The 13,827-nt window shown below is 41.3% G+C and overlaps 1 protein-coding gene across 1 annotated transcript in view; it reads right to left on the reverse strand.

Moving 5' to 3' along the window:
* SNTG1 (syntrophin gamma 1) overlaps positions 1–13,827 on the reverse strand; it is an 814,219-nt gene that overhangs the window by 772,195 nt on the left and 28,197 nt on the right. The window lies entirely within an intron of this gene.

A 13,827-nucleotide genomic window follows, 5' to 3' on the forward strand; every position in this document is an offset into this window, starting at 1 on the left:
CAGCAAGTTCCTGGGAGGTAATACTGTGGAGAGCTTTTCTTTTTCTCTCTAACAATGGAGAGGAAGTGTTATCATCAAATAACAAATTATAGCCTCCAGCTCCCTTCTGTCAAATTCAAATAGGGAAGGGAGAAGAGGATCTTTTCTTCCTAGGGGAATAGAGGGGAAATATAGCAAAATGGATAACAGAAGTGATCAACATAAGGTACATCCTGAACTTAGTACAAAACACTTCTCCACGTATGTGTTTATATCTCCCTGTAGAGGATCCAAGCAAGGGGGAAGCCAAACACAAACTCACAAAATAAGTGTATCCCCATCTAAAAGTTTCTCAGAGAAGGAATAGTTCTAACAGTTCATCAGGCCTTTATCTCAGAACCTTGTTAGCCTCTTATATTACCAATTTGAAAGGGAAATCCTAGGATATCAGTGTCTGGTTCTTCTGGGAATTACAGCACAGGACTGTGAGTCAAGAGATCTGGATTCTAGACAGGGATCAGCATGACATTGGGCGAGTCCCTGGGGGTATGAGGTGTGACTCCCGCACAGGTAGACAGACTTACACTAACTCAAAATAACGACAGTGGGCATTTGGCACAGGTGGAAGCCCCAGCTTGGGCAGCCCCAGGCAGTTGGGTGGGCTTGCACTTGGGCAGCTAACCTGAGGCACTGGCAGTGCCGCAAGATCCTCCCTGTTTTTTTTAGCATGCTAGATCAGGCTGATCTAGGAATCATATCTCCCAGCTTCAGTGTGGGACCCTGGGTGCGGTGCTGGCAGCCAGCAGTGTGGGGCTGGCAGTGGAGCCCTGCCTAAAACCTGGGGGTGCTGCAGCACCCCTTGCACCCCTAGTTCCCATGCCTATGAGTGGCATGGGATAAACTCCTGAGTAGAACCCCTCCCAAGACCCTAGGTATGTACTCGGGAGGCTAACTCATATTGCTGCCATGGCTAAGCTGCTATTGTTACTCATGCTAGCTTTGATCTAATGGGTATGTCTACACATGCTGCAATCATACCACCTGATTGCAGCGTAAACATACCTGAAGATGACAAAGGAAGAGCTATTATCCCAATTTTAGAGCAGCAGAATGCACAGAGGTTAAATCACTTGCTGAAAGTCAGAGAGGGCCTGTGACAGACCCACCAACTGAATCGAGATCAGAGCCCAGTCCTGTGCCTGGACCACAACCATCCTTCCTCTCTTCTTTATAGAGAAGAGAAATTAAAAGGCAAGGGAGAAATTACCCTTTTTATTCACATGTATCTTTCTCATGTGTATCCAACATTTCATCACATTATGTTATTAAAGCAGATTTTGGTGAGGCCGGGGTAGGGGTGTTGTCCCTGGATGTGCCTCTGGAAGATGACACAATGAAAACCCTGAAAAGATTATTTGTGCTACTGCAACTCTTCTGAAGTGCTACACAGTGGAAAGTCACTCAAACTACAACAGCCTGTTTGTATGCCAGAAAATTAAAAGGCAATTTGTCCCTTCATATGTCAGTATGATAATTTCCAAGATCTTACGGAAGTTGAAAAAGTAAATGTCAATGCAAAGACTGAAGATGTTTATTGCAAATTGGCATCTTTTTGACCCAAGTTCTTCTCTCCTGTAGGCATATTTAAAACATTTTTTCATTATGCAAGCTCTCTGTATGGTTACATTAACAAAACAAAATCTTTTCAAAGACCTTTAATTCTTGTTTAATCACAGGCTTCTCTCTTTGCAAATATCTGCCACCCATTTTATAGCTGCTTTCTTCAACTTTCTTCTTCTCAGAAGGCTGCCTCTGCAGCTTTGAAAACACACACAATCTTCTCCTCTTTGTCAATAGCAAGCATTCTCCTGAGTTTCCTATAACACTTTTTTCTACCACTCTAGTAAAGTCCACATTTCCTCTCTCTTCTTAATAGAGTCTATTTTCTGCTTTCCCAAGACATAAACCCTGCAACAAATTCAAGGCAGATCCAGGTGACTTTTCATTTGCTGTAACAACTGGAGTGGTGACACAATCTGAATATTTACAGCAACGTTATGAAGCAAATCAAATGAGTTTGCCATGCATAATATGCACTAGCATGGGTAAAGAAGTGCAGAAGAACTTTCCTGAACTGCAGGACAAGCTTTTACCTCAATGAAAGGTTGTCAGTCTTTTGAGCTTTTGATGTTCTAATGAAATACTTGTTCTTCCTGAAAGAACTATTAGTGAAAAGGATCTTCAGGAAAGAAAACTGTGACCATTGTGAGTTTTGGTAGTTCAGTTATTTTTAACCAAAATTTGACAATACTGAAGAATATTTAAATGTGATTGAATTAAGTTGTGCAATATGTCCTTGTCAAATTTTATGCTAAAATACAATGGGCTCCTTCAGCAGACAGAAAGGACAGGAGTATCTCCATGACACAGATGGAATTATTATTCCAAAATGGTGTATCATGTCACTCACTGAGTTTCTCCTAAACTGCAGAATCCAAATAAGACCATGATACTTTTTATACCATAAAATAAAATATTTGCAACTCACTTGTTTCAGACTTTACTATTTAAACAATCAAAAATACAGTAGTTGCAATTCCATACATCGACTGTAAGTCATTTGAAAGTGTCGCTTGGTTTTTTTCAGCACCGTGGTGGGATGTAGTGTCATATGGAATTAAAGGCTCATTAGTTTGTGTTTAGAATGAGTGTCTAGTATCTCTCTCCATGTGTATTTTGTCAATATAGTTTTCTTCTTACTCATCTCTTCTGATATTTTGAGTGGAAGATGTTTTTGCTAATGCAGTCTCTGACCTAGAGTGAAGACTCCATATACTGAATATGCAATATGTCTTGTGGAGAAAAAGTACCCTACTAATTTCTGCAAAAGATTGCCAAATGCATCACATCACCTTAGGGCATTATCTTAGGGCTAGATATAGCCCATGGCTCTTCCAAGTAGCATATCTGCCTGGAGCTTCCCACACATCCTGTAGAACAAAACCCTTCTGCCTATGCCGTAGAATCTCTGTAAATGATTATCCGCATCCCTTGCAGTGGAGTAGAATTCATAACTCTTCCCTCTGCCAGTGAGGAGATGATGTTGAGGAGGCACCTTGTTTGTGCATGCAGAATCTTCCCATTTCCTAACAGGAGAGATTTCCTCCACATTGACAATAAGAAAGACTGAATGAGTGACAACCCAAGACAGCGATCTCTGGGCTGACAGTGCCAGAAGAGGACTGTCAACTGGGAGGGTGAAGCGTGGACCCCGTCAGGGTAAACAAACAAAAGAAAAAATACACACACAATATGGGAATGAGGAAAGAGGGTGAGAACATTCTTCCTTCTTCCCTTACGATCCACTCAAATCCAGCTCTCCCCATTAAGGCATCAGTCATGGTCCCTCTCCCTCCCATCTTCCTTGGTTCTGCTCCATGGGATTTATTGCAGTCTCATTTTTGGAAACAATGAGACCAAAACCTGAAGAGGGATAACTGGAAGGAACCTTATTTGCATAAATGCTCTGTCCTAATGAGCAGTTCTCTGGGTCACAGTTAGAGAGTTCCATTCCTATTCCACCCCATGCTTGACACAGTCTCCAGGATAGGCCACTCTCGTCAGGTGTGAGCTTTGTGCTCTGTATCTTGGACTAAAGTTTTGCTATAAAACTGTGAGAAAGAAAAGGTTCTGAGTGCTATTGAAATTTCCTTACCTATAACAGTGTGATCTCATGCATAACTCAATGAAATGGAAACCAATGAAACATACTTTCATCATCAGATCTGCCACGCAGTATTTATTTAGATGGCATAATCCAGCCTGAATATTTCATACAAATAAAAATGTCTTCAATGTAATACAATACTTTCTGGAAAATAACTGTACAATTCTTGTATGAAATGTGCATGATGCATGAAACGTGATCAATGTTGCCAACAAATTATCAGAAAAAAATAATCTGGGTTTTACTCATGAATTTGCTTTAGATAGATGCAAAGCTATTTCATCAGCTCCAGGTGTGTAAGACCTTCTGAATTCCCAGCATGTACTGAAAAATAAGAAATAAAAATTGCTTTTCTCCTCAGGCTTTTCTCTTTCAAAATAGAATCTATTTAAACTTAGCTTGCATGAAAAAGCAAATTTTTTAACCACAAGCTGACATATCTTTTGTCCTAGTCTAAATAACAAATGATTCAATATTGTGCTTTTAATGTTTTATACAACCTTGTAAATGTACTCATCCTAAATCTCTATAATTAATGCATTCACTTTCAGATAATGTAGTATATCTATTTACTTCAATCATAAACTGTAAAATAATGGATGTTAATGTACCCGTTAGCAATTCAAAAATAGTTCTTAGATATGCTGATGAACAGCATTTCGACAGCAGCCCAAATACCTTCATCTGTTTTTGCTCAAATTTACTGAAACTTTGAGCATATGTGCAGAGTCTGACCTCGTTCATTTTTCCTCTGTTTTCTTTCTATTAGTGTCTTTTCAATTTCTCAGTTGGTTTTAGAAGCTCTACTTTTTAATCAGAAGAGAAAAGTCTGCGCTCAGTTCAGTTCTCTTCTTTAACCCTCTCTTCTAAAAATTGTTATTTTTGCCATCAGGCTCATTCAACTGTAATTAGACTCATTTTAGAATTGGGCAGGAAACAGTTTTTACACCCTATGAAAATTGTCAGAAAAAATTCCATTCCTAACACTGGGTTCCTTCCCCAGGGCACTTCCTTTACCCAGAGTTAGGCTCCTGCATTCGTGTTGGCCTCTGGTCTGCGATATCAAGGTGTTCCACCATGCCAGTCCAGTTGTAAGAGGCTCAGCACTAAGTAGATATGAAATATTGTTGTAAAAGGGATGGGACCCAGTACTTCTCAGCTCAGCAGGTTCTGTGCTGTTCCAGAAACCTCAGGTCACAGGTCTGACATTCACATAGTTAAACAATACAGAGAATGGGATATGAATAACCCTTTCATAGCTACAGCTATGCAAAACCAATGACCAGAGCTCTAGACAGGGAGCTACATGCAGCTTTAACAAGCTCTGCACCTATATAATTAGCTGATGTGACATGGAGAAATTATATTTTAAAGTTTACTACAAATGTAACCTACTTTGCCAATGTTCTATGCCCCCCTCTGTGCCCAATCCATAGAGGAGGAGTCTGTTTTAGCCCCCAGCTACAGACTGGGATCCTTAATTCAAGCAGAAGAGACTTATGCTTTCAGCTCTAGCACTTTCTAGTTCAATTTCTATTTCTGGCTAAGATGGTGGCACTCACATAACTGGGGACTTGCCTTAGATTTGAACAGCTGTGGTAAATTTCCTCTGTCCAGATTAAATGTGTAACCAGTACTTAATTTGTAATTTGAAAGGCATTTTTTAAACACTCATTACCGATGCCATAATTCACCCGCTAAATCAACCGCAGAACACTCTCCAGTCAACTCCGGTACTCCGCTGCCACAAGAGGAGTAAGGTAAATTGATGGGAGAGCATCTCTCACTGATGCAGTGCTGTGAAGACTTCGCAGTAAGTCGACCTAAGCTACATCAACTCCAGCTACATTCACATAGCTGGAGTAGAGTAATTTAGGTCAATTTACCCCAGTAGTATAGACGTTGCCTGTGCCACAGGTCAGAGCTAGGTAACCTGGAGTTAGACAAGGCAGGAGCAGGGCTGGAACAGAATTGGTAATAAGAAGGCACAGGAGCTATCACAGCTGTGGGCAAATTCTTTGAGCAATCATCAAACTGTTGCTGGGATTATGTGTTGGTCTGATGTTGGGCTTTAAAGCCACAGCTCCCGTTTTAAAGTTTTTTATCATATCCAGGTTTTTTGTTTCTACTGGTGGCACCATCCACACATTACCTCAGTGCACATAACAAAATTTATTCTGCACATGGATGGAAAAAATTAGAGGGAACATTGGGCTGAGATGAATGCCCTCTTCAGTCAATCAAAGGCTGACTGAGCCTCTCTGGATCATCTGAACTGGGCCCCCCTTTCGAAGGAGCACCACTATGGGTGCAACTAGGCTAGAGAATAGTTTAATAAATTACCTGTAGAAATTGTCAAACCCCAGGAATCTCTGAACCTCACATGCATCCTTGGAGCAGCCAGTCAGATATTGACACCACTTGATGCAGGTCAAATGGTGAGTTCCCTGGGCAAGACAACATAGCCCAAGAATTCCACTGTGTCCTTATCAAACTCACATTTTTTGAGTCTTGCATACAGGTGGTTTCAGCAGTCTCTCCAAGACAACATACGCTTGATGAGAGTGGAGAGCTTGAGTTTTGGAGTAAATGAGGATGTCGTCCAGGTAAATGATAAATTGTTCCAGAGTATCCTAAAGATGTAATTTATAAAATTCTGAAAGGTTTCTGGGACCTTGCGCAACCCAAATGGCATAACCAAATACTCAAAGTGGCCATACCTGGCACAGCAGGTAGTCTTCCACTTATCTCCTTCCCAGATCCTTACTAGTTTATAAACTCCACAGAGGTCTAACTTTGAAGAGCTGGGCAGAGTAGAGTCTTTCAAACAGCTCATTAATAAGCAGTAAAGGGTACCAGTTCTGGATTGTCATCTTGTTCAGATCTCAGTAGTGTACACAAAGGCTAGAAGGAGCAACTAAGAAGAGCAGTGCTTCCTGCTGGTAATGTGGAGGAGCAAACCCCTTCCGCAGGTAGCTCTGGAATGCCTGTAGTTTGGACTCAGTGAGGAAGCAAATGCACCCAAAGGGAACATCTGTTCCTGGCTGGAAGTTGATGGAGCAGTCATAACTGCAATGGAATGGTAGGGTGTAAGCTTTTTTTTTTTGGTCAAAGATGTAGGCATAGTGTTAATATTTAACAGGAATCCCTGGAGCCATTGGAGACTGGTGGTTGCTAAGGTAGACTTTGGATCCTGTCTTTGTGTTTCTGAATTCTTTGGATGATCGAGTAAACCAAAGGGTTGCTGGTCCCAGGTCAGTGCTGGTTTTTGGTCCCAGTCAGGTCCCAGATCCCAGGAAACAGGATTGTCAGCAAAACAGGCATTCAAAACATACCAGGTCTGACTGCCAGAAGGTGAGCAGGTCATAGGCAATGAACAGTGGGATACTAAGAACTACTGATTATGGAATGTACAAATTAGCCCAAAACAGGAGGATTTCTTGGTGACCTTGAATGCCAATATCATCTATGGGAGCCATCTGGTGAGTGACCAGTCCCAAGAAAATGAGTGACCCATCTATGAACTCCAGTAGCTTGTGGAAGTCCTTACACTTGGTGGGGTTCTTGTGTGCTTGGGCAAAGTCCAGATACATGAGATTGGCTCAGGTACTCAAGCCCACCAACCTAGAGGCACTGGTGTCAGGATTTGCAGGGTGCCTGAGAGAGGGGTAGGGGAGTTGGATTGTGTTGGATGCTGATTGCCAGTACCTTGGTGATGACCAGATGAGTATTCGTGCAGGCTGCTGGGGAAATGGGAAGGGCACCAGCCCAGTCTGACCCCCTGTGAGGGGCTGAGAGTTTCCAACTCCAGTTCACAGGGCTCTAGGGAGCAAATGTGTTCCAACCTGCCACCAATATATTCTACATATAGATGTTCTAAATGCTATGTGATCACTAATTCTTTCCTAATATTAATTTTCCATGTAAGCACTTGCTGTAGTAGTCAGAGGGGTGCTATATGATCTGAAATGAGAGGCAAGGTGGTTGGTACATTAATGTATGGCAGAAGAAGTGGTCCATAAGCCAATCCATTAATAAGTGGTCCTCACTATGAAAATGTTTGTGCACCTTTCATTTACACCCTATCCTTGCCATTCCTCCCTTGCCTTTGCTCCAGAACATATACTGGTGAATCCTTATACTTGCAGAACCACTGTAATTACTATCCAAATTCCAGCTCCCCTCAGCATCTCAGGTATAATTTGTATTTAAATAAAATGTCATTTATATCCCACTAGCAGATGCAAACATTTTGCATGAAGCATAAGGGAACATTTCTAAATGAAAATAATTAGATAATAGTTCTATTTCAAGTAAAACTATGAATGTATTTTCATGATGGACTTCGGAGTTGAGTAAACTAAGGTCTGAAGCTCATGAAGGGAGCTGTGATTCAGTGTATTATTCATGGAAGGCAAATTCAAAGGAATTATTCTGAACATTGAGTTTAAAAGAATAGAATTCTATTTTTCAGCTTCATGTACAGTTAAATGTTAAAGCCTAGTTGGCTGAATGGATATGTGGGGATTATTTGTACACAGAGTCCTTATTCATGTCATGCCTTTCCACTTGCTAACACTGAATGTATTCTATGCTTCTTAACAACAAGATTGGTTCTGCCCTTTTGTCACCACTGAGGAAAAGGCAGAATGAAGTGTCAGGTGTTTAAAAACCTTTGTGTAAGACATTTTGATTTAAAAAGACTGTTTCAGAAATGTATAACAGAGAGAGAGTTGTGTTTTTATTTGTTTTAAGTAGAATGATATCCTCCTTATATTGAGCTGAATCTGCTGGTCCTACTACTTAGTATTCATTCAAAGTCCTGCACATTTTAATGCAGTGTTACCAGCCCCATGTATTCAAAAATCAGAGGTCTGACCTCCCAAAATCCATGAGATATTAAAAATTAGTTTGGAGTTCTTTATTTGCTTTTCTCTGAGCCTTTAGATATCATGTTTTTAAGCTTCTCTGTAATCATGAAGATGAGAATCTCAACTATTTTTTTTAAATAGGTAGTTTCTCATGTAACCACCTGACAACAGGAACTGCGGCTTTAAGAATAAACTACGAATATTGCAAGACTCACAATAAAACAATGAGTTTCCCTGAATAAAACCAAAGTAAAAACTCAGCATTTTCTGCTTACTATTGAATTAAATGCACAAGATTACACAAATAATGGTCTGTAGTGCTTACCAAGAAAAAGGAATATCAATATAGGGTATTATAATGGCCTAATGTTAGGGTTGGTCAAAAATTCTGTCAAAAACTGTTTTGACTAGAAAATTGGTTTTGATTAAAGAAAATTTTTCCATGGGGGGGGGGGGGAGTCTCTGCTTACCATGGAAAATTTTGACATTTCCCTCAAAAAACTGCATACCTGAAAAACAAAGAGATTTTGGTTTTCGAACAGAAACCAAAAATATCTAGTGAAAACCCAAAACATTTCAATCAGAAATATTGTCATGGTACCTCATGGGAGATCTTGTTCAGGAGCCTCAGACCTCCATTCTCCTTAATGGGGTGGTGTCATAGGGTGTTCCCCTGAGAATCATTTCATGCTTTAATCACAGACCACGACCACTCCAGCTTTCCTTTCACCACCACCACAGGTGCTGGGGAGTTGAAAACTCCTTCAACTAGGGGATTTGGCATCATATACAGGGTTTATGGTTTGGTTCAATGGCTCTCAGCACCCCCACTATGCAAATTGTTCTAGCGCTCCTGATAACCACAATGCTTTAGTATACTCTTTCAGCAGCCCACAGCCTATAGCAGTAGTGGGCAACCTGCGGCCCATCAGGGAAGTCTGCGTGTTTACATTTGCACGGCCGCCTGCAGCTCCCAGTGGCCACAGTTCACTATTCCCGGCCAATGGAAGCTGTGGGAAGTGGCGCGGGCCTCAGGGACATGCTGCCTGCCGCTTCCTGCGGCTCCCATTGGCCAGGAACGGCAAAGTACAGCCCCTGGGAGCTGCAAGCAGCTGTGCAAATGTAAATACACGGTCTGGCGGCCTGCCAGCAGATTACACTCATGGGCCGCAGGTTGCCCACCACTGGTCTATATTGGTATCTACATGTATTTAGCTTCCCCACTTGCCTCTGGTGAAGGGAACAGTACTAACAGCAGCCAGTCCTGCCCACTCTACCTTCCTTCAGGCTGCCTGCCCTCCCACAACACTTCCTTCTTGTCTGCTTATATAATCCCAGCTGTTGGGCTTGCTTCCCCCTCAATTAGTTGCTCAGTTGTAGTTCTACTCTGTCAATTGACACCCTCAGTCAATTGCCTATCTTTCAGTCAGAGCTCAACTAGCGTAAAAAGGTGGGGATTTAAGTGAGAACACCGAGTTAGCTCCTGAGTCAGCACACAGTATTACAAGCTGGTTCCCCAGACAGACTGTGTCTCTTATGTATCCTTGGCGTCTCAATAAGACCAAAGAATGTGGTGCATCATGAGTGATGGATTCCATCCAGGTATCCCAGCTCACGGAGGAGAATGGCACATGAGCCACAAACCCCATGAAGTACTCTAGGGGCATTCCTCAAACAATTCTTTTGTCTTGCTTTTGGATTTAAACTTCTCAACAAAAAGTCAAAAATTTTCTTCAGAAAAAAAGGGCCATTTTCTAAACAGCTCTACCTTTTTCTATGCCAAGTCACCCATAGTATTGTCTCATAGCACAGCATCCATGTTCATTGATATCCACTGCTGTTGTAATAGGCCATTAGGAGGTAAATTACTGGTGCTTCTAGAAATGTGCAATATCCAACATTAGTGGATAGCAGCAAAGCAGCTCACTTTGCTGATTTAAAGAAACAATAATTAAAGGGTCTACACCCTGATCTCAGTCACATCAGAACTAACTACACTGAAGGCAATGGAGTTACATGGGTGTAAAAGCCTTGCTCTAACATGGCTATGCAGGAGAGTTGAAAGGAGTAAAGACTCAATTCTTCAGTGCAGCTGCATTAGGGCTACAGGGATTGTGGCCTTGGGTTCCCTGCATCATCAAGCAAGCAGGGTGGGGATGGAGAGTGGCTGGAGCCATGGCTCTGCACTTTCCTGCTGGCTGGGCTTGAGGTGGGAAGCAAGCAGCAGCCTTTTCAGACCTGCAGTAAGTAACCTCTTCCTCACTGTAGCAAGTGGGGATCAGGAAGGAAGTGTGGCTGAGTCACAAGCCCTTCCAGGAGTTTCTCTGAGCTCAGTGCAGCTGCCAGCACATGTTGCACGCTGCTCAGGGCTGACCCTAAATGCTCAATCTAAGTCTTTGATATTGAGGTGACACACTCCATCCATTGTCTTCAATGGAATTCTGTATCGGTGCAGGGCCCTATGCTAGTCTGGGGCCTTAATATTGAGTTATTTCCTACTACATACAAGAAACACATGGGGGGAGGGAGGGGGAGAATCAGGTTTTAAAATAACCAGCAAGAGAGAAAGGAATTTAGATATGTTCTGGATACCAGCTCTTTTTTCACTTAAAAAAATTTCATTCCAAATAATACATCTGATTCTGCCGTCCTGACACAGGCAAAAAGTCCTGTTGCCATGTATGGCACAGGAAAAACAAAGGTATAGCAGTGGGAGACAGAAGGTAAAGGCTGTTGAGCTGTAGCCAACCAGCAAAGGGGGAAAAGGAGTTTGACTTTGTTTCTTTCTGATGTATAAGGAATGCCTGAATGAGGGGTTGTTTTGTTTTTCTTTTTTTTGGGGGGGTGGGGGGGGAGAAGGTTAACTTATTTTTACATTAGAAATTCAGATTCTTAACCCAAAACACACACACACACACACACACACACACACGGGAAGTAGAAGGAATATGAACTCAATCATTCAGGATTTGAAACAATAGGAGGAGGAAAGGATTAGTAGACAGACTATTTTTAAAACACTGGATTTTGTTTGTTTTTGCTATTTAATTTGAATTCCTTGCAGGTAACTGGGGAAAAGGCTCTCTTTATTGAAGAATCAACTTCTAAGAAGACACCCATTCCTGTTATCTATTTCCCTAAGGGTTGTGTAATAAAAACAAGGGAGACAACATTTGTCATTCCAGATATTTTTGAAGTAAAAATCCAATCTAAATATAAACGAACAACCCTTCCCCCTCTCTATTACCTTTCTGACCATTTGTATACATCTCCAAGCACCAAAAGAGGTCACATAGCTACATCCTTTTCTTTTGCAATCCACCTGTAAGCAAATTTTAGCTACTGCTGAACTAGAAGAATCAGTGTTCAAAACAAGTGTAACAAATCCTATTTATTTCAGTTTTCACATGAAAAATCAATACATGCAGCAAAAATGTCTGCTTCCCCCTTCTGCGGCCTTTGATCGATGTATATTATTTCAATACATTCTGCTACTTCATTACATAAAAGAATTGAAAGAAAAACACCCTGACAAGCAGGCATGAAGGACTTCTAGACATTGGGGTGCAGATTCTCCATTGAGATCTAGCTCTGGTGGCAAGAAGTAGTCATTAACCTGGCAGATCTGGCCACTGATGGTGCAAGTGAATCCTGAGTGGCAAAGCTGCCATAGTGGATCATTCTATATCATCCTTTTCCCATCTACTGAGGCAAAGGAGTAGATCTAAGTGATTCTACTCCCCATTGCCAGAATAATTCCTGGGAGCCATAAGCAGCTTGATGTAAAATTAGAGCAGCCTCCAAGGTGTCCTAATTTATGCAGGGGTCAAGCTGGCCCATGACCTGCCCCAGGCTTTAAGCCACCTTTATCCCTTCCCATCTATGGCCCTGAACGGAGTATAGCTGGACCAGACTACAAAAGCTGACCTGAGGGCTTGATTCTCCTCTTCCTTGTATCCTGTGTACTCAGTTGTACTTCCGCAAAGTGGGTGCAAAATGCTAATCTTCTGATCTGCTAGCATTTTAAATACACTCTGCACAAGGTTTAAAAGCCATGAAGACTCAGGGCCAAGATAAACATGCTAGTAATTATTATGCAGTCCACAGTTGCAAATGACATCTACTGAAACACATACTATGACATGACTCTCCATTCTCATAGGAGATTTTTTTTCCTCTGCTCACTGCCCTGCAGCTAGTTGTTTCCATTTACAAGTCTAAACATGATAAATCAGAGCACTTTGAAACTGAGCTACTAGGTGAAGTTTTGTTAGCAAGAGGAAATAGCATCTCTCTGAACAAACAGTTTTAGATATTCTAAATATGCTCCAGCTTCAGAGGGCAGCCATTTCTGTATTATCATTTCCCTACATCATTCTAAGTGTGCTATCTTCTCCAAGTCCTGTGACTAAAAACCACTTAAAACTCCTTTATGTTCTTCAGTAGACCAATACTGGCTTCATAATTCCAGCATTGGGGCAGAAAAGCACCCAAGTACATGTGTAATTCCATACTCATTCCGGACAGCATTTAAGCGCATACTTAAATCCCATTTAGTTGGATTTGCTCAAATACTACCCTGAGTGGGGGGTGCTTTCCTGAATGAGAGACTCCATCATCAGTACTGAGAGAAGACACTGTGTTAACAATTTTAACTAGTCATACACAAGTCGGAAGGATACACAGTTAGAATTTTTGGAGAGGTAATATAAACAAAGTCAATATGAATAGCCAGGTTTTTGGTGAACAACTTATGTACTGCTATTTAATATTTTATATGTGTTAGAAAAAATTGTTCACAGAGCATGCTGGATTTTTAATGCTGTGCTTGCATTGTGGTGGTCTCCATCTCTCTGAAACAATTCAAGATTACACAAAGCTATTAATTATAGTTTAATATGCAGTTCTCCCTTTACCTTAATTTACTCCACTAGTGAAACTCCCATCTGTGGCAGGATAGTCCTATTAAATGCAAGTTTGCACTGGTTACCAAAAGATAAATCTTCCCAACACACAAAATGTATGCTTTAATCTAAGAAAACAATCATATTTGCCTGATTTCTACCTGATACTGAACAAGCTTTTTGCTTTTAAAAATAGCATGCTGCAAAGGGATTATGCCAACATGGCTTTCCTATGCAGTTCTTGTTATGGAAGTGGGATGCCAAGAGGTATGATATAACCCCCCACCTCTTATTCTACTCAGTGCTGCCCCACTGTTTTCCACAAATAAGGTAAATTTTAAGTATG

This window comes from Natator depressus, chromosome 2, assembly GCF_965152275.1.
Source record: "Natator depressus isolate rNatDep1 chromosome 2, rNatDep2.hap1, whole genome shotgun sequence".
NCBI classification, from domain to species: Eukaryota; Metazoa; Chordata; order Testudines; family Cheloniidae; genus Natator; species Natator depressus.